The sequence below is a fragment of the Theropithecus gelada genome, chromosome 10 (genome assembly GCF_003255815.1).
Source record: "Theropithecus gelada isolate Dixy chromosome 10, Tgel_1.0, whole genome shotgun sequence".
Classification (NCBI taxonomy): domain Eukaryota; kingdom Metazoa; phylum Chordata; class Mammalia; order Primates; family Cercopithecidae; genus Theropithecus; species Theropithecus gelada.
This window is the reverse complement of record NC_037678.1, coordinates 15,378,780-15,398,158: the sequence shown is the minus strand read 5'-3', so window position 1 is coordinate 15,398,158 and position 19,379 is coordinate 15,378,780. Positions and strand designations below refer to the sequence as shown.

Genomic DNA, 19,379 nt, shown 5'->3' with positions numbered 1-19,379 from the left:
CTTTGGAATCCCATTTTAGGAAAATTGAGGGATGCACAACATAGCTCTTTTTCAGAGGGTGCAGGAGAAGCAGGGAGAGGGATGAAGGCAGGGAAGGAAGACAAGACCCACTCTGACCACACAGCTGACCTCCACCCAGACTGCCCCCGGCTGTCATGCTGGATTGGCCTGGGAAGCCCTGATGATAGGCCATGTCTCCCGCCAGCAGCTTGGCCTCCCAAGAATGGCTCACTCCATCCCTATTAGGTGTGGCAGACTGAAAAATGGCCCCCAGAAGATACAAAATCCCTGGAATTTGTAGATGCACCTTATTTGAAAATGGGGGTTTTGGAGATGTTATTAAGTAGAGGATCTTGAGAAGAGGAGTTTAACCTGGATTATCCTGGTGGGCCCTAAATATAAAGATTTCAGACAGACACACAGAAGAGAAGACAATGGGAAGATGGAGACGGAGATTGAAAAATTGCAGCCACAAGCCCAGAAGCATCAAGGACTGCCAGCAGCCACCAGAAACTAAGAGAGAGGCACAGAATCCTGCCTCTCCAGAGCCTCTGGAGGGAGCGCAACCCTGCTGGCACCTTGATTTCAGACTCTGGCCTGCAAAGCTATGAGAAAATAAATTTCTGTTGTTTTAAACCACCAAGCTGTGAGGGTCATAGGAAGCTAATACAGGAAGATATACTGGAGGGACTTGGAGACCCTCTCGTCAATAATCATTTTGTTTGTTTTTGAGACAGAGTTTCACTCTTTCACACAGGCTGAAGTGGCACAATCTCGGCTCACTGCAGCCTCCCCACGGCACCCCACGGGTTCAAGCGATTCTCCTGCCTCAGCCTGGAGAATCGCCTGGCTAATTTTTGTATTTTTAGTAGAGACAGGGTTTCGCCATGTTGGCCAGGCTGGTCTCGATCTCCTGACCTCAGATGATCCACCCACCTTGGCCTCCCAAAGTACTGGGATTACAGGCGTGAGCCACCACACCCGGCCTGGTCAATAATCTTTAAACCTTGCTCCTCAGAGGGCCTTTTGGGGTATCTTCAGGCAGGAGTGCAGGAGTGCATGGGACAAGTAGGTCAGATTCCGTGCCAGCCATCCCTCGTGGAGCAGAGCAGCTCCCCCACAATCTCCTCTACACACTGGGCAATGAAGTAAATGAAGTAAGATTAAGTAAGAACAAGCGATGGGGAACTGGGGGGAAGCAATTGTGGAGGGGGTGCAGGTGAGTTTTCAAGCCAAATATCCAAATGGTCCCTTCGGTTTTCCATTTTCTCAGACAGACGGAGTGACTTGCCGCTGGTCATACAAGTTAGTAACAGAGCAGCAATCAGAACCTGGGTCTCCAGCCTTTGCACTGCAGCGCACAACCCCACACTGCACAATTTCACAGCGCCAAGGACTAGGATTGGAAGGGACTGCAGGAGGATACGTTATCTGTCTCCTGTCCTCTGATTAGATGGTGGGAAGGTTGTAACTTAGGTAATTTTGCTGAAAAGGAGCTGCAGCATCTGCTGACCAGCTGTCGTGGCTTCTCCTAAGCAAGGTCTCTTCCCTTGGCTGGCTGTGCAGCCAGTTGATCAGCTTCTCTCATAGGTCTGTGAACAAGAAGGCTGGAAACCCAGGTGACCCAGGTCATTGACACGCAAGAATCAGCTTGCTTCTCGGATTGGGCTCACTAGAAACTGACCCTGAGGTGGAGAAGTGCGTGTAGGCAGTTCCTTGGGGAACCCTTTCAGAAATACCATTTATAAGAGAGTGAAAGATACAGGATTGGGGAAAGGGTAAGGGAAGAGATGAGCTGAGATGCAATTAATGATGTAATCAACAGAAACTCGGTTCTACCAAGGGAAGAGACTTTGCTTATGGGAAGCTATGGCAGCTGGTCAATACATGCCACTGTTCCTTCTCGCCTGTTACATAAGTCACCACCTTCCCACCATCGAATCAGAGGGCAGGGGACAGATGACATAACCTCCTGCAGTCCCTTCCAGCCCTAGTCCTTGGTGCTGTGAAATTGTGCAGTGTGGAGTTTCTAGTTGCTATAGAGCTGGGACAGACTTAACTGTCCAAACTTGGGAGAAAGTTTTCCTACATTGTATTCCTAAATAGACCAGTCACTGGATACAGATATCCCCTTGGGGAAGGGGGCAAGCAGGACCTAAGACAAAGCCACTCCCTTCAACCCAGTGCAATTCCAGGAAAGGGATCATGAGCCATCAGCAGCCCGCAATCCTGGCAGCTGGGGGAAAGAAGAGAGAACCCCAATCCTAAAGGGGAGAGCTGGGTAGCACGCAAGAGTGCCCACCATATACATTCACCACCTTTGATAGGAAAAGATGATTTGAAGGACTTGGCAAGAAGCCACAGTAAGGAGAATATTATGGCTGTTTTGATCATAGGATGAATATCCGTAAGATTTAATAAGATATCAGTGTTGGCATGAGCCTTAGAGTTCATACAGTCCAGAGAGGTCGAGTGGCATGTTCATGGACACCCTCCCAGTCTTGGCCAGGGCAGACATCCCCAATTGAGCACAGCCATTCTTTGAAGAGTCCCATGTAGCCTCCAAACCCTTCTCAGTGTGACCTTCAGGCAGCCAGTCAAACAACACTGGCCTGCTGGAGAAAACCTACTCCCTCATTTTCCAGAGGAGGCTCTGCTTAGAGGAGTGGCTTATTCCCCAGCACACGGTCAGTTCTGGAATGGGACTGAACTGGGATGAGACCCACAGCTGGAATGGGACACCCAGTACTCTTTCTGACAGTGCCTGTCTCACTGGGTGAGTGAGTGAGCAGCAGGAACTCAGCTCCCTTTTTGAACATCTGCCTCACCATACCAGGCCATAGCAGCAGGCCTGCTGGCTCTGCTGGCTGCTGGAACAAGTCCTCACACCCCCTGCTCTGACGGCCCTGCACGAAGAGGGGGTGGGTTTGTACCTGTGCCGATTTCTATCATCCTTTCACCGGGTTAGCAAGAGCTTAAAGTAATCTGTGGCCGAGGCGCCAGGAGGCCCTTCATTAAGCATTATCAGATAATCCTGATTGTATCAAGGAATCTTTCCCTAACTTGGGAGAAAAGAAATTGGCATGCACAAAAAAGACAGGGGATGCATCCAAACAAGTTGTCATCGTCTGTCATGCTGCTATTTTTATTCCTCTATGACAGCTGGAGATTACGTCCAGATGTGCTAGCTTGGCAGCCCCCTTGCAGAATGCTAACTGGAAGTTAGGGAGCAGGGGGCAGAGCCTCTCCGTTCCACAGATGGGGAGTGCCCAGAGCTGACAAGTGACAAGCCCCAGGACACCCGCTGCACCCACCGAGTCCCCTCCAACCCAGGACTCTAGACATTCAGGACAGGGCTGCTTGTGCCACTCTGCTGCCTCTGAACTGGGGTCCTGTTTGTGCCAGTGACGGGGCGGGAAGCCCCTGGCTTGCCCCAGCAGGTCTGGCTTCCTGCATTGGGGCCAGTGCTACGAGCTCTGGCTCCCCCTGCTGGCAAGATCAGAAACGAGCTCAGCGTGACTGTCCAGTGTCAAAGACTGAAGAAGGAAGCAGAGGAGGAAGCAGAGGAGGAAGATACCACCATCACTGCCCCCAGCCATGCAGCCTAAAAGTCAACATCCCTTCCTCGCTTAGAGTTTTTTGGTCCAGTTTCCACCCCCATCATAGTAACAGAAGGGGCCTTGGGCCCAGTTACAGCTAAATTTTGTCCCCGTCAAAGTTCGTATGTTGAAGCCCTAAACCCTAGTACCTCGGAATGTGACTGTATTTGAAGATAGCGCCTTCAAAGGGATAATTAAGATAGAGTGAGGTAATGAGAGTGGACCCTAACCAATGTGCCTGGTATCCTTATTAGAAGACATTAAAACACAGACACGCACAGGAGGGAGACCATGTGGGGACCCGGGGAGAAGACAGCCTCCTACAGCCAAGAGAGGTCTCAGAAGAAAGCTGCCCTGATGATCTAGAACTGTGAGGAGTGAATTTCTATTATTTAAGCCGCCTAGTGTGTGGTACTCTGCTTTGGCAGCTCCAGCCGACTCGTCCACCCCTAGTCCTTTTCCTTCCTGGCCTCCCGGCCTGCTTCTCCCCTCTCTCTCCCCTGCCCTACTCTCTTTTTCTCTCCATATTTGAAGATCCCCCTTTGCTCATTTATTCTCCAGATATTTACTGAGCCTGACGATGGACTCGTTCCTAGAGATAGAGAAATGAGTAAGAACTTTTACTCACCAGTAAATATTTACTGAGCACCTACTAAGTACCAGGCTGTGTTGTAGGCACTGGGTTATGATGACACACAAGGCAGGCATGATCCTCAAGGTGCAGTCGGTATGGGTGGGTTGGGGGGTGTCCAGCCTGTCTTCCACTGAGCACTGGGTGCAAATCCCATACGGAATAAGGCAGAACCCAACTCCCACAGAGTGGGGAAAAAAGAACCCAGGAAGCCAGTAAATAGAGGTGAAGTTTGTGCTAAGCTTTGAGGTGTAAGGAGGAGTTCTCTCTCTCTCTCTTGTTCTCTATAAAAGTCTATCACTAAGCAATGCTCAGTGAATATATGGTGACCACATGAGCAGAGAAATAGGATTAGTGACACGGCTCTGATGAGTGGATGAACACCAAGGCTCTTCGTCTTGAGTCAAATTAGATAAAACGACACAGACACACATGGAGTGGTTTTAAGGAGCGGAGAGTTTGATAGGCAAGAAAGAAAGGAGGAGACAGAAGGAAGAAGCTCCCCTGTACAGAGATGGCAGGGGGGCTCCAAAGCCGAGAGAGAAGATCCCAAGTGCCACAGAAATCAGCCAGGTATATGAGGAGGCTGGAGGAGATGGTGTCTGATTTGCTAGGCCTCAGGGGACTGGTTTGACCAGGCATGTCATTCATGTAGCCCTCGAAAAAAACTGGCCCTCCCACCCTGGCCTTTTAATATGCAAATACAGGGCACCATGAAGTTCTACACACAAGGGGATATGTAGGGGCGGCCATGTTGCCAGGCACATGTAGGGGCAAAGGCAAGAGGACAACAGTGGGAATCGCCATGTTGGGTAGACCCACTTTCTTTTTTTTTGAGATGGAGTCTTGCTCTGTTGCCCAGGCTGGAGTGCAGTGGCTGAATCTCAGCTCACTGCAAGCTCCGCCTCCCGGGTTCACACCATTCTCCTGCCTCAGCCTCCCGAGTAGCTGGGACTACAGGCGCCCGCCACCACACCTGGCTAGTTTTTTTGTATTTTTTAGTAGAGACGGGGTTTCACCGTGTTAGCCGGGATGGTCTCGATCTCCAGACCTCGTGATCCGCCCATCTCGGCTTCCCAAAGTGCTGGGATTACAGGCTTGAGCCACCGCGCCCGGCCTGGACCCACTTTCTAATGGCCTGCATTTGCATATCAAAGGTTGCCAGTGGGCCAGAGCCATGTCTCTAATCCTATTTCTCTGCTCATGTGGTCAACATATATTCACTGAGCATTGCTTAGTGATAGACTTTTATGCAGAACAAGAGGGAGAGAGAGAACTCCTCCCCATACTTCAAAGCTTAACACAAACTTCACACACATGGGGACATGTAGGGGCTGAGGCTTTCCTGCTAGACAAGAAATGTTTCTGGAGCTGCTTTAAAAGACAGGAAAACTTTCCAAGGACCCCTTTTCCTCTCTATCTGGCTAAAATAACTTCTTAATAACTCCTACCACATTAGGATGCACGGCTAGTTGATGGGGGAGGGGAGACACAGGTGAGAGACAGGCAGGCGGCTGCAGGAAGAAGAAAAAGAGACTTGCCCCAGAGGTGTGAGTCCTCCCCAAGTTGACATTTGTTCTGATCTGAAAGTTAATTATGATATTTGGATGTTTTATTTTCGATCCTGCTTAATAATTACAACAGAACCCAAAGTGTGAGATAACACTGAATCATTAAATGGGATTTAATTATTCTCCCAACTCTCAGGAATGAAGGGGCTTTGGAGGAAACGCATGCTTTCACATAACAAAGCACGTGTTTCCCTCTTAATTCCTCCAGTCTCTCAAGGCAGAAGGCAAAGGGCCAAGATAGCAGCACGTGTAGCACAGTGGCTACAGGTATCCTGTCTGTGCGAATGGTCTAGGTGTTTCATTGGGTTTGCAGTATTCCCTGCAGTCAGGGCAGTAGATATGCTCATTCAGCCATTCATTCACTCAACAGAAATTCATGGAGTGCCTACTACTACATGCCAGGCATTGCTCGTTCTAGGCGTTAGGGAGACAAGGTGGGCAAGGCAGACAAAATCCCCCCCTCAAACCCTGATTACACTCTAGTCGTGGAGTCGAGACTAATAAACAAGTGGAATATTGGACAATGAGAAGTGCTGCACAGAGAATTTCAATAAGGTGTTGGGCCAAGAGGGGCTGGCTAGATGGCCACTTCAGACCACAGGTTCACCGGGGAGGTGACAGGTAAATGGAGGTCTGAATGGAAAGAAAGAGCCAGCGCTCCTAAAGCAAGCTCAGGGACAGCAAACGCAAAGATCCTAAGGTGGGAATGAGGGACAGAGAGTAAGAGGGGGTGGGATGAGTGAGGGGTGAGCAGGACCCCCTGCATAGGAGCAGGCAGCAAGAGAGCCTTGCAGCTCAGATAAGGAATTAGGTTTAATTTTAAGGGAAAAGGGAAACTGCTGAAGAGATTTCAGGGGTGGGTGGGGTCATACACTGACTTTTTACTTTAAAATATCACTCTGGGTCAGGTGTGGTGGCTCATACCTGTCATCCCCGCACTTTGGGAGGCCGAGGCAGGCAGATCACGGGGTCAAGAGATCGAGACCATCCTGGTCAACATGATGACACCCTGTCTCTACTAAAAATACAAAAATTAGCTGGACATGGTGGCACACGTCTGTAGTCCCAGCTACTCAGGAGGCTGAGGCAGGAGAATCACCTGAACCCAGGAGGCAGAGGTTGCGGTGAGCCGAGATCGTGCCACTGCACTCCAGCCTGGCAACAGAGCAAGACTCTGTCTCAAAAAAAAAAAAAAAAATCACTCTGGCTGCAGTGTCGAGAGTGGGACAGGAGCTGCAGCTGGGAAAACAGAGAGGAGACCGCTGCAGCTGAGACAATGTTGTTGTCAACAGCTATCTACCCTGCTGCAAAAAAAATTACCCTTTATCTCCTCGTAATGGCCAAATCCCCAGTCGCCCCTCATTTTTTACGGCACTCTGCAGCTTAGAAGGTGCTTTTGCTTTATAATGACATTTGATTTTGATGCTTATAATAAACCCAAGAGACAGATACTGTCATCCTCGTCTCAAGAGCTCAGAGAGATTGAGTGACCTGCCTCAAGAAATGCAGCCAGTGAGTGGCAGAGCCAGAGTCTGGAAGAATATCAGTCCCTGATCAGAGAGACGGCAAAAAAAAAAAAAAAAAAAAAAAAACCTTTGGGAGAGAGTGTGATGTCTAGCCCTGCACTGCCCAGTAGCAAGTTTTTCTGGACAAAAGGAGAGAACTTCTACAGCCTCAGACCTTTGTGCCTACACTTTTTACAGAAGTCCCCAGTACAAACTAAACACTGACTCTAACAAGGTGCTCCATGCTCAGGACATTTCTGGAGCCAAGGGGCAGGGGCAGAAGGGACACAGGCTTTGTAGTCGAAGATCCTCCAAGAGGATTCCAAGTCAGTCACCTCCCACTGGGACCCTCTGTCTCCTCAATGACAAGGTGAGTTAACCTGGCTTTGAGGATGTCTCCAGGGCCTGAGGCACCTTCTTTGAATCTTCTCTGTGGGGGACATCTTTATCCTGAAGGTTACTTTGATTTTTTTTAAAAACATTCCAGAGCCGCTGGGAGTAGGGGAACACATGGGTGCAGACGGAGGGGATGCTACTTGAAATCCAAAACATTTGTGCCATCTGGCTGAGCCGCTCCTCCCTCTTCTTCGCAGGCATCCCACTGCTCCAGCCATTTTGTCCTCAGCCCAGGCAACACCCCCACCTAGTGGCTACTTTCTCCTCTCTCTCCAGGACTGGTGAAGAGTCAGGCTGACAATGAGGCTTCTCACCGTGCAGACAAATCACCTGGGGATATTGCTAAAAAGCAGATGCGGATGGGGCCTGAGATTCTGCATTTCCAGGGAGCTCCCAGCAAATCCTGCTACTGTTTATCCTCAGACCCCACTTTGAAGGGTGAGAAAAATGGAATTTCTGAGCTGTGCTGACCAGTTGCCAACTTGCAAGGGCTCATCTACGCTGCTTTTGTGTGGTCAGTGGTTCCAGTGTGCCCAGCTTCCCCTTGATCTGACCCAAAGAAATAGAGTCAAATTGAGGAACACATGAGGCAAAGCTTTCAGTATCACCAAAACATTGCACACAGGAACAGTATCTGCACAAGCTACCAGACACAGGGCCAGGTGCTCAGGATGCAAAGGACAAGGTGCTCCAGGTGGTTGGTGGTCGAGGAGAACTGTGAAAGTTGATTCCTGCATATGCTTAAGAACAGCGACTATTTCCAGAAAAGCCAGTAGGAGGCAGTAGAGGGATGGTGGAGCAGAAAAAGCTCTGGAGATAGCATTCAAAGACAAAAATTCTCATCCTAATTGTGCCGTTACTAGGTTGCATGACCTCAAGTAAATGAATCCCCCTCTCTGGTCCTCAATTGTTAAAAAAATAAACAAACATGGAGGAGGGGTTGGGGTGCTGGCTGAGATCATCTCCAAGGCATTTTCCAGTAATAAGATTTCAAAATTCTCAAGAGGCAGGCTGTGGACATAGTGGTTAGGCACACAGACAGCTGGACTGCCTGGGTTTGCAGCTGGTCTCTACCACTGGCTAGCTCTGTGACCTTGGCCAAGTTACTTAACCTCTCTGTGCCTCAGTTTCCTGATCTGTTAAAAAGAAGAACAGTCCCTACTTCATAAGGCTCTTAGAATACGTGAATTGATGTGTAAACTATGTAAAACACGACCTAGTCCTCCTAAGTACCCATGAGTATTCACAACGCTATAAGGTGAGGTGTTCTTAACGTCCTTATCAGTCCTTTAAAAACCTCATTAAGCCATGCCGACTGAGAGGAATTCTAAAATGGTGAGTCACGGTTCTAGATTTTTGGAATACTTTGAAAGCGAGGTAGTTCTAAAGTGTCCAGCATACATACTTTCCTTGCTCCATTTTCCTGACAACAGAGCAGATTTTGAGGAAAATCCCATCCATCCATGCCAGCCTCAGCAATACCCTAAATCCTAAACACACACACACACTCTCTCTCTCTCTTTTTTTTTTAAGGAATAGCCATGTGACCAAGGTTTGGCCAATCAGAGCTCTCCATCCCCCTGGCTCAGTGATTGGTTCAGGAATGGGCACATGACCTAGCCCAGGCCAATCAAAGGAATCTCTGGGGCTTTTGCTAAAAACCCTAGAGAAGGGAAATACTCTTTTCTCTGGGATCAGTAACTATGAAAAAATATCATTATGGAGCTACTTGGTCATCCTAGCTGCTACAGGAAGAGTGCGTGCCTGAGAATGGGATCAATACAGAAGAAAGATTAGCCAAAGGGTAGAAAGAGACGGAGTTCCGAGGGCATGATTTGACTTCCTGGATCCAGGCACACTTGACTCCAGACACCCAAACTTCTGAGTTATACAGCCCAGTCATTTCTTTTTTATTTATTGAGCTGGGTTTCTCTCACCTGAAACTTAACTAAAGAGTCCGAAGATACGTATTATGGAATGTCTGATCCAAACAAGGTTACACAGGTGGCAGAACTTCATTGAACCAGTGTAGGCAGCTTTAAAGGTCATACTTTCTACATTAATCCACATTGCCTTCTGTGAACCACCCCCTCCCTCAGGAGGAATTACTCACTTGAAAACAATGACGTCGGATGTTGATTGGTGGTCCACAAAGGGTGGTTCCTGGTTCTGCAGCAGCAGCATTGCCCGGAAACTTGGAAACTTGTTAGAAATGCAAACACCAGGCTCCAGCCCAGATCTACGGGGTCAGAAGCACTGAGGGTGGGTCCCATGAGTCTTTTTAACAAGTACTCCAGGGCATTCTGATGTACACTCAAGAATGAGCACCTCTGCCAGAAATGAGCAAATCAACTTCATTTTGGTTTAATCATTTTCTGGGCACTGTTTGCCAGAGCTGGGGGAGTACAGATAAGCCAGATGAGGCTCTTGACCTCAAGGACTCCGAGTCTGGTGGTGACAGCCAAATCAGCACTCCACATCCAGCCAGCCATCTCTGAGTTGGAGGCATTTGCAACCAGCATCCATATTTTCCTGGTTCATGGCAAACTTTCAAACCTCCAGCCCTCCATACTCATCTCCCCTGCCTCCACTCTCTCATCTGAAAGGCTCCTCCTCATGCTTTAATACCCAGCTTCAATATCCCCCTCCCCAAGGCCTCCCAGCAGAATTAACTGCCCCTCACCTGAGAAGGGTCCTGTAGCAGGGCCTTCCGTCCTTGCTCAGGATGTAATCACATTGCATTAGCAGCGCTTGTTGGACAGTAGTGTCTCCAGCCCAGCTGTAAGTAATTTGAGGGTGAGCACTATATTCCCTTCATCTTCTATCCAGAGCCCAGCACAGGGCCTGGCACATAGTAGAAACTAATAAATGCTTGATGAATGAATTAATACACAAATTAAAGGCAGCTCTGAAGGACAGCAAAGGCTCACATGCACAGCCTGAGAGAGTACAGAGTTGACCTGAGTGGGAACCCAGAGCCTGCACCCACACACCCAGGAGCTTGTCAGCAACGTACAGTTCAGGACCCACCCCAGACTTACTGAAGCAGAGGCAGCTTTCACACAAGAGGCCCAGGGGACCTCTGTGCCTTTTAAAGTTTGAGAAATTCTGCAAAGGGCAACCTTACCCTTCTGCATTCATAATTCAAGGGTTATAACCAAAGTTGATGTCATCTACAAAGAACACCTATAGAGGCTCTGTCAGTTGAAGCCACTTTCTCCTTCCCTTGGGAAAACTCCCAACTTGACCTGTTCTGGAAAACTGAGGGGCCCAGGGAGAGCCCTTTATCATCTCTTACCCAGGACATAGCTGGTGGGTAGCATTCTGAGAAGAGGGCAGACACCACTTCCTCCCTTGGCCGAACCCTTGGCATTGCAAAGGCTTCCAAGAAAGATACACAGAGCTTAGTTCTGGTCGAAAAGTCGCCACTTATCTAAGAATGCAATCAATAATGGCAAGGGGAAAATCAATGGGGCCAGGAGATCTATCTCTCTGTGTATTTATGGAGCGTGGATCCCTTGTTGGCAGGAGGCTTTGGCGGACCGGATGGAGCCTGTGCCTGCTTCCCAGAGATCCTGATTCCCTTTCCAAGAATTATGGGGTGTCCTTTGTCTCTGCTCGATAACACCCTGGAGTTACAGAGCCATTTAGAAATGAATTGGCTCATTTTTCTCCCTCCCCCTTGCTTATAGTGACAGGTCATCCTGGCCAAGGAGTTATTAAAGGGACAGATAGAACACTTTGCACGTTCCATCTGGCCCGTGTCTGGCTCCACCAGCCTTCCTGTCAGTGGCAGGCCCCAAGGCTCTAACTCCTTATCAGAGATATAACATTCCAGGGGAAAAAAAAAAAAAAAACAGGTAAAAAACTTGAGGCGAGGGTATTTTATTTTATTCCTAGTATTTTTTCCATAAAATTTCCAATTATCCCTCACCTCTAAATATGCAATTTCCTAAAAGTCTCATGAGCAAACTGAATGACAATGCATGGTTTATTTTTCCCAAAGTTAGCAAAACCATCTCCTAAACTTAAATTTACCTCCAGAGGAGAATCTAGACAAGTCACTTAACCTCTCTGGTTTCAGTTTCCCCATCTATGAGGATGACAATCCCCGCTGCTAAAGTCACTCAAAGAAAGTCCTTCATACGGTGCGTGGAGCCTAGGAGATACTCAACAGTTATTCATTCATATCTATCTACAAAGTATTATTATTAGAATATTAATCGCCATTTCCTGAGCTCTTACATATCTCAGGCTCTGTATGAAGTTGACGGAACTTTTCACCGGCAGTGGCTTGAGCAGAGGTTGAAGCTCTGGCCCTGCCACTTACTAGCTGGGGATGGGGTGTTGGGCCATCACGGGAAAATCAACATCGCTCTAGGCTTGGACCCAGGGCGCCTGCAAGGTAGGGGTTGAGATCCTGCATGAAGCCGCGCTGAGATGAGGGTGCCTAATGTAGACTCAGCTCCACTCTCTGCAACAACAATTCTATTATGCCCTCCAGAGGGATCTGAGCTCCTCCTGGAAGCCTCTGGTAAGGATTCTGAGGTGATGTTGTGTATCTCAGTCCCTGGGGCTGGAGCTTTTGGGGTAGCTGGTAATACTAATAAATTCAGAGCTGTATTTAAGTTCTGCTCCTTAATGTTCTCTACAGCTCTCTACAGCCCACGTGACTGTCTCCCTGTCCAGAGCTGTGTTATGGCTCACTAGAAGGCAGCTTTTCCAAACTTATTAAATGGGTCCTGTCCAGCTCATCTAAGAATGGAAAGCCTCCTGAGAATGTGCTCTATGACCTTCCACTCACCCCTAGATTAGGATATGTGGGATGCCCATAAGACCCCAAATCCAAAATACTCTACTCTTGCAGAGTTAAAAAAAAAACAAACAAAAAACACCGCCGGGCGCGGTGGCTCACGCCTATAATCCCATCACTTTGGGAGGCCAACGTGGGCGGATCACGAGGTCAGGAGGTCGCGATCAGCCTGGCCAATATGGTGAAACCCCATCTCTACTAAGGATACAAAAAATTAGCTGGGCATGGTGGCGCACACCTGTAGTCCCAGCTACTCGGGAGGCTGAAGCAGGAGAATTGCTTTCACCCTGGAGGCGGAGGTTGCAGTGAGCTGAGATCGCACCATTGCACTCCAGCCTGAGCAATAGGGAGAGACTCCGTCTCAAAAAAAATAAAATAAAATAACACCTATATTCTGTAGCAGACTGGCTGACAAACTGATTCTGTAACAGAGCAATTCTTCCTCCTTCCAAGTATCCATACCCTTTGCCAGGTAACTGCCCCACACCCTTGACTCTGGGCTCAGTGATGGGGCCTTGTCCAGACATATGAGAATGCACCTGCTCATTTTGTTCTCACTCTTCCATTTGCTGTCATGAGAAGGACATGCTTGAGACAGCCCGCCATTCATGACAGCATAGATTTTTCTATTTATTACAACCACTTCCTGGCAGATGGCAACAAAGTTTCTAATTTTCTCAAAGGTGGGCTAGCAGAGGTCCCAACACCATTCTTCCCCACACCTCAGTATTGACTTCACTTCCTGTGTATTTCTCAAAGCAGTCCCCCTTCTCTACTTTCACGGTTTGTCTTTTTAATCCCCATCTAGCAGCAAGTTTTGCGCCTTTTTTTTTTTTTTTTTTTTTTTTTTTGAGATGGAGTCTCACTCTGTCGCCCAGGCTGGAGTGCAATGGCACAATCTCGGCTCACTGCAACCTCCGCTTCCCAGGTTCAGGCGATTCTCCTGCCTCAGCCTACTGAGTAGCTGGGATTACAGGCACGTGCCACCACTCTTGGCTGTTTTTCGTATTTTTAATTGAGACAGGGTTTCACCACGTTGGCCAGGCTGGTCTCGAACTTCTGACCTCAAGTGATCCACTTGCCTCAGCCTCCCAAAGTGCTGGGATTACAGGCGTGAAAAACCGCGCCCAGTGCTTTATAAATATGTTCTGAATGAATGAAGAATCAGCAATAGAGACATTAGCAGAGAATAGTAAGATAAGAATATGAGAAAATATTAAATATGTTGTTGCTGTTGTTGTTTTAGACAGTGTCTTGCTCTGTCACCCAGGCTGGAATGCAGTGGCACGATCTCTGTTCACTGCAACCTCCGCCTCCCAGGTTCAAGCGATTCTCATGCCTCATCCTCCCAAGTAGCTGGGATTTCAGGCATGTGCCACCACACCAGGGTAATTTTTTGTTTTTGTTTTTGAGATGGAGTTTCACTCTGTTGCCCAGGCTGGAGTGCAGTGGCACGATCTCAGCTCACTACAACCTCCGCCTCCCGGGTTTAAGCGATTCTCCTGCCTCAGCCTCCCAAGTAGCTGGGACTACAGGCACGTGCCACCATGACCAACTAATTTTTTGTATTTTTAGTAGACATAGGGTTTCACCATGTTGGCCAGGCTGGTCTCAAACTCCTGACCTCAAGTGATCCGCCCACCTTGCCCTCCCAAAGTGCTGGGATTACAGGCATGAGCCACCGCACCTGGCCTAAATATGTTTTTAAATCTGGGACTGCCTGCCCATGAGAAAGGTAGGGAGAAGGGAATTCCCATGGCAGTAGCATCCCAAGGCAGTAGCAAGGGGAGAGGAGGGAGAACTAGGGCCTCCCAAGGCAGTAGCAAGTGGAGAGGAGGGAGAACTAGAAAGAGAACGTACACCTTTGGATAAGGAGCTGTTAGTGGGAGAGTTAAGGGGAGCTTCCAGGGGAAGTGCTGCAAAGAGAGATCTTTGCTGTGCAGGGGCCTGCAGGAGGGCCTTGGATCAGGGTCCTATGGGGCAAGGGTGGGCTGGGTGGAAAGTTGGGTAAGCAGGCCCGACCCTGCGGCCAGGGCAGGTAAAGCACAGTTGCTGCTCCTCTGCCTGCATTGCCAGAGAGCTGCATGGTTAAGATGCAACGTACAGCACCCTCGGGAAGCTGGGCTCCAAAGACTCCCGGAGCCCTTTCCTCCCCCTACACCTTCCAGTCCCACAGGGGTAAAGAGCAGGCCACTCTCCCTCCTAAGCCTCCATGGATGGGGGACTGAGTGGGGTTGTTTAGGCCCTGCCTTTCCTGAAACAAGAGCATCATAAAGTTTCTACAGCCCCCTCTGCCCCCAACTGCCCATAGCCCTCGTCCTGGGCCATCTCCAGTCCCATTCTGTGCCCATGTTGTGCTCATCTCCTGACTCTCCCAGGTCCAGGGAGGACAGTGCTGTCTCCGTTTCTGCTTTGGTGGAGCTGTAACCACAACATGCCATCCTGCTAAGAACATGCTTCTACTGGGCTGTTTCCACGTGTGACATCTCCTTAGTCTACTGCCTTCTTCAGGGTAGAACTCTCTATTTCCTCAGTCCTCACTTAGTGAAGTGTGGCTGCATCACCAAGCATCTGTGAGATCTTACGTGACTCTGGCCTTTTTTCCCCCACATTGAAATTACCAGATCTGGAGCGGGTGATGGACAATGTCCAGGATCTGTTTCCCTTCCAAGAGCTGTCAGTCCATTAGAAAGATTCCTACAGCTCAGAATTTTCAAAGGGGGTGGGAGAAGGAAGGAAAGATTCTCCTTTCTCTGCTGAACCACTAAAGGATCATTAAGTACTCAAAAGTCTAAGGCAACACAAAAATGCTTAATAATTGCCAGGGATTATCTATGAGGAATGGAAGACAGGAAAGAAATGGGGAAATGAACGATCTCAAGCTGACAAAGTGGTTTTGCTCCCAGAGGATCAACAAAGATGCTTAAAATTCAACTCCTTTTGAAGACAAAATGAAGGATTCAGCGAGCCAGGGGTTGCAGGTCGGGGGCTAACTCTATGGAGAAGGATGTGGGCCAGTGCCTTTCTCAAAGGAAACTGGCAGGGTTGGGGGTTAACCTGAATGACACCAGTTCCCTGCCCCTATTTGAAAAGAAGCTTTGAACAAAGAGAATAGGTTTGCCACAAGTATTACAGAACCAGGATTAATACCATTATATGCAAATATATCATACAAATAGATAAGAAGAAAAAACCATTAACCCCAGTAGATAAATGAGTGAAGAACGTAGACAGTTCATAAAGGAAAAAATAAGTCGCTTTTCTGTTAATAAACAAAATACTGCAAACCCTCACTAACAAAGACATGTACATTAAAATGACAATTAGACACAAATTTTTACCCATAACATAAACGGAGTTGTTTTCTATTAAGGAATGTTCATTATTAGAACATGTCAAAAGCTGAGATAATATTGTCTTAGTTTCCTTGGGCTGCTATAGCAAAATACCATAAACTGGGTGGTTTGTAAATAACAGAAATTTATTTGTTACGGTTCTAGAGGCTGAAAGTCCAAGATCGAGTACTAGAAGATGCAGTGATGCTGAGGACCCATTTCCCCACAGACGGTGACTTCTCACTGTGTCTTCACACAGTGGAAAAGGCAAGAGGTCCCCCTCATGTTTCTTTTATAGAGGCACCAATCTTTGTACAAGATTCCCACCCTCATGACCTAGGGGTCATGAGGCCCCACCTCCTAATACCATCACCTTGAGGGTTATGATTTCAACCTATAAATTTTGGGAGGACACAAATATTCAGACCACAGCAGATTCACTTGCTAATAAGTGGGTAAATGTGTCCAATCTGCTTTGAAATATGTAACAACAGTCATAAAAAGTTCATATCCTTTGACCCTGTAATTCTATCCCTAGAAATTTAACCCAAGAAAATAATTAAAGATATGAACACAGTACCTATATAGGAATAGTCATCGCAAGATTAATTACAGTAGAGAAATATTGAAGCAACCGAGTTGTCAAACAAGGAAATGGCTAAGTGAAGTAAGGTACGTTCACATGAAGAAATACATGAAGGCATTAGAAGGCACGTTTTCAAAAAACACTTCAATGGCATGAAGAATTTCTCCTAATGTTGAGTGAAAACTAATGTTTTCACTCCTAATGTTGAGTTTTCTGGCTTGTAAGCCAGAAAACTGAATATGTCGTAATATCCATAGGTAAAAATGTGTACTTTTGGAATATATAAGCATGAGCATAGAAAAGAAGGTGGAAGAGGCCAGGCGCGGTGGCTCATGCCTTTAATCCCAGCACTTTGGGAGGCTGAGGCGGGTGGATCATGAGGTCGGGAGATCGAGACCATCCTAGCTAACACCGTGAAACTCCGTCTCCACTAAAAATACAAAAAATTAGCCAGGCATGGTGGCAGGCACCTGTAGTCCCAGCTACTCAGACGGCTGAGGCAGGAGAATCACTGGAACCTGGAAGGCGGAGGTTGCAGTGAGCCGAGATCGTGCCACTGCACTCCAGCCCGGCGACAGAGCGAGACTCTGTCTCAAAAAAAAAAAAAAGCGGGGGTGGCGGGTGGAAGGAAATACATCAAAATGCTAACAGTCATCAGGACTGGGGAAAGCAGAGCAGAAGAACCTCATAGTGGCCAACATCCACCAGGAAAACAAAGAAACAGAGAAGCCTATTCAGACTGGAGAGGAAGACCACCCTTGGGAGGAGGAAAAGGCCACCAGCCTACAAGAAAGAACAAACAGAAACAGGCTCGCCATCTTGCCCCTAATTTTCTTTTTTTCTTTAACTTCTGGGATACATGCGCAGAACGTGCAGGTTTGTTACATAGGTATACCTGTGCCATGGTGGTTTGCTGTACCTTTCAACCTGTCATTTAGGGTTTTTTTGTTGGTGGTGGGATTTTTTTGTTGTGTTTTTGTTTTTGAGATGGAGTCTTGCTCTGTCGCCCAGGCTGCAGTGCAGTGGTGCCATCTTGGCTCACTGAAAACTCCACCTCCCGGGTTCACACCATTCTCCCACCTCAGCCTCCGGAGTAGCTGGGCCTACGGGCACCCACCACCACGCCCGGCTAATTTTGTTTTTGTATTTTTAGGAGAGAGGGAGTTTCATCATGTTAGCCAGGATGGTCTCGATCTCCTGACCTCATGATCCGCCCGCCTTGGCCTCCCAAAGTGCTGGGATTACAGGCGTGAGCCACCGCTCCTGGCCCGTCTAGGTTTTAAGCTCTGCGTGCATTAGGTATTTCTCCTAATGCTATCCCTCCCCTTTCCCTCCACTCCCCCAACAGTCCCCAGTGTGTGATGTCCTCCTGTGTCCATGTGTTCTCGTTGTTCAAACTCCCACTTATGGGTGAGAACACGCAGTGTTTGGTTTTCTGTTCCCATGTTAGTTTGCTGAGAATGATGGCGCCGACCTTCATCCACGTCCCTGCAAAGGACATGAACTCATTCTTTTTTACTGGCCCCTAATTTTCAATGGGCTATACCCAACAGGCAGGTCACTGATGGGATGGATAGAGGTGGAGATGATATGGGAATGTTCATGGAGAAGATGAGAGGAATCAGGAGAGAAGAGGGAGCTACAATTGAGGAATTGTCTGTGTATCCGTATGGGAAGCTCTCTAATCCCCATGACCATCATGATGAATTTTGCCTATGCCTGGACTCCTGCCATTTTCCATGAAGTTAATATTGTGAGTCCCATTGTGTTATCTTTCCTTGCATTTTCCTAATATGTCTTTACTCATTTGCTGTGAACGTTATGTTTTCTCCATGTGTCAGGTGAGTCTTGTGCTTCTAGCTTCTAACTTGATGTTTGTAGATAATTGATAAATATCAATAAATAAAGCCTTTGTACCCAGTCTAAGTTTCTGTCATCAGTAGAGTTTTGCTCATTTGCATGGAAAAATATAAAGTTAATAGAGCAATTAAAAAGCAATCTATACATTTATTATTGTCTCATTTTTAAGAATGTATACTTACATGTAACATACAAACCAAAAAAAAATCTGAGATTAAATACACCAGAGTGTTAGGACACATTTCTGCATGGTAAGATGATATGTGACATTTTTTTCCTTTTATCATCTGGAGTTCAAGAAAAATGAAAATAATTTTTCAGTGGCATCCTATGAATGTAGTACAGATACATAATAATTACTGGCTCAGCAAACTTAAAAAGTAAACCTTAAGTATCTTCTAGTCTTAACTGGAATCATAAAAATATTTTTATTTATACTTTATAAAAATAATTTTTATTAAAAATATTTTAATATAAATATTGGTCAAATATATTTAAATAATTAAAATATTCCAGTTATTTAAAACAAATATAAAATATGTTATATTTTATATATCTTTATATAAATATTTTTAAATACTAACAGTGAGTTATAAATAAGAAATAAAATTTTCAGATATAAAAGGCCTTCAGGCCAGGGACGGTGGCTCACATCTGTAATCCCAGCACTTTGGGAGGCCAAGGCGGGCGGATCACTTGAGGTCAGGAAATTTGAGAGCAGCTTGGCCAATATGGCAAAACCCCGTCTCTACTAAAAATACAAAAACTACCCAGGCATGGTGGCACACACCTGTAATTCCAGCTACTTGGGAAGCTGAGGCAGGAGAATCACTTGAACCTGGGAGGCAGAGGTTGCAGTGAGCCAAGATCATGCCACTGCACACCAGCCTGAGCAACACAGCAAGACTCCATATCAAAAAAAAAAAAACAAAAAAAGCCTTCAGATGAAAGTTGAGATCCTACAGGAACAATTAAGCTCAGATGATATTTCCTTTTAAATTATATAATATAAGCCTTCCACCCTCTCTGAATAGAACACTGTAAATATATATATAATATAATATTACATATTTTATATATATT

The 19,379-nt window shown here is 47.1% G+C and overlaps 1 pseudogene; it reads left to right on the top strand.

The window, feature by feature from the left end:
* Nucleotides 1-14,608: 14,608 nt before the first annotated feature.
* On the top strand, nucleotides 14,609-18,179 carry LOC112632369 (annotated as a pseudogene).
* Nucleotides 18,180-19,379: the final 1,200 nt, after the last annotated feature.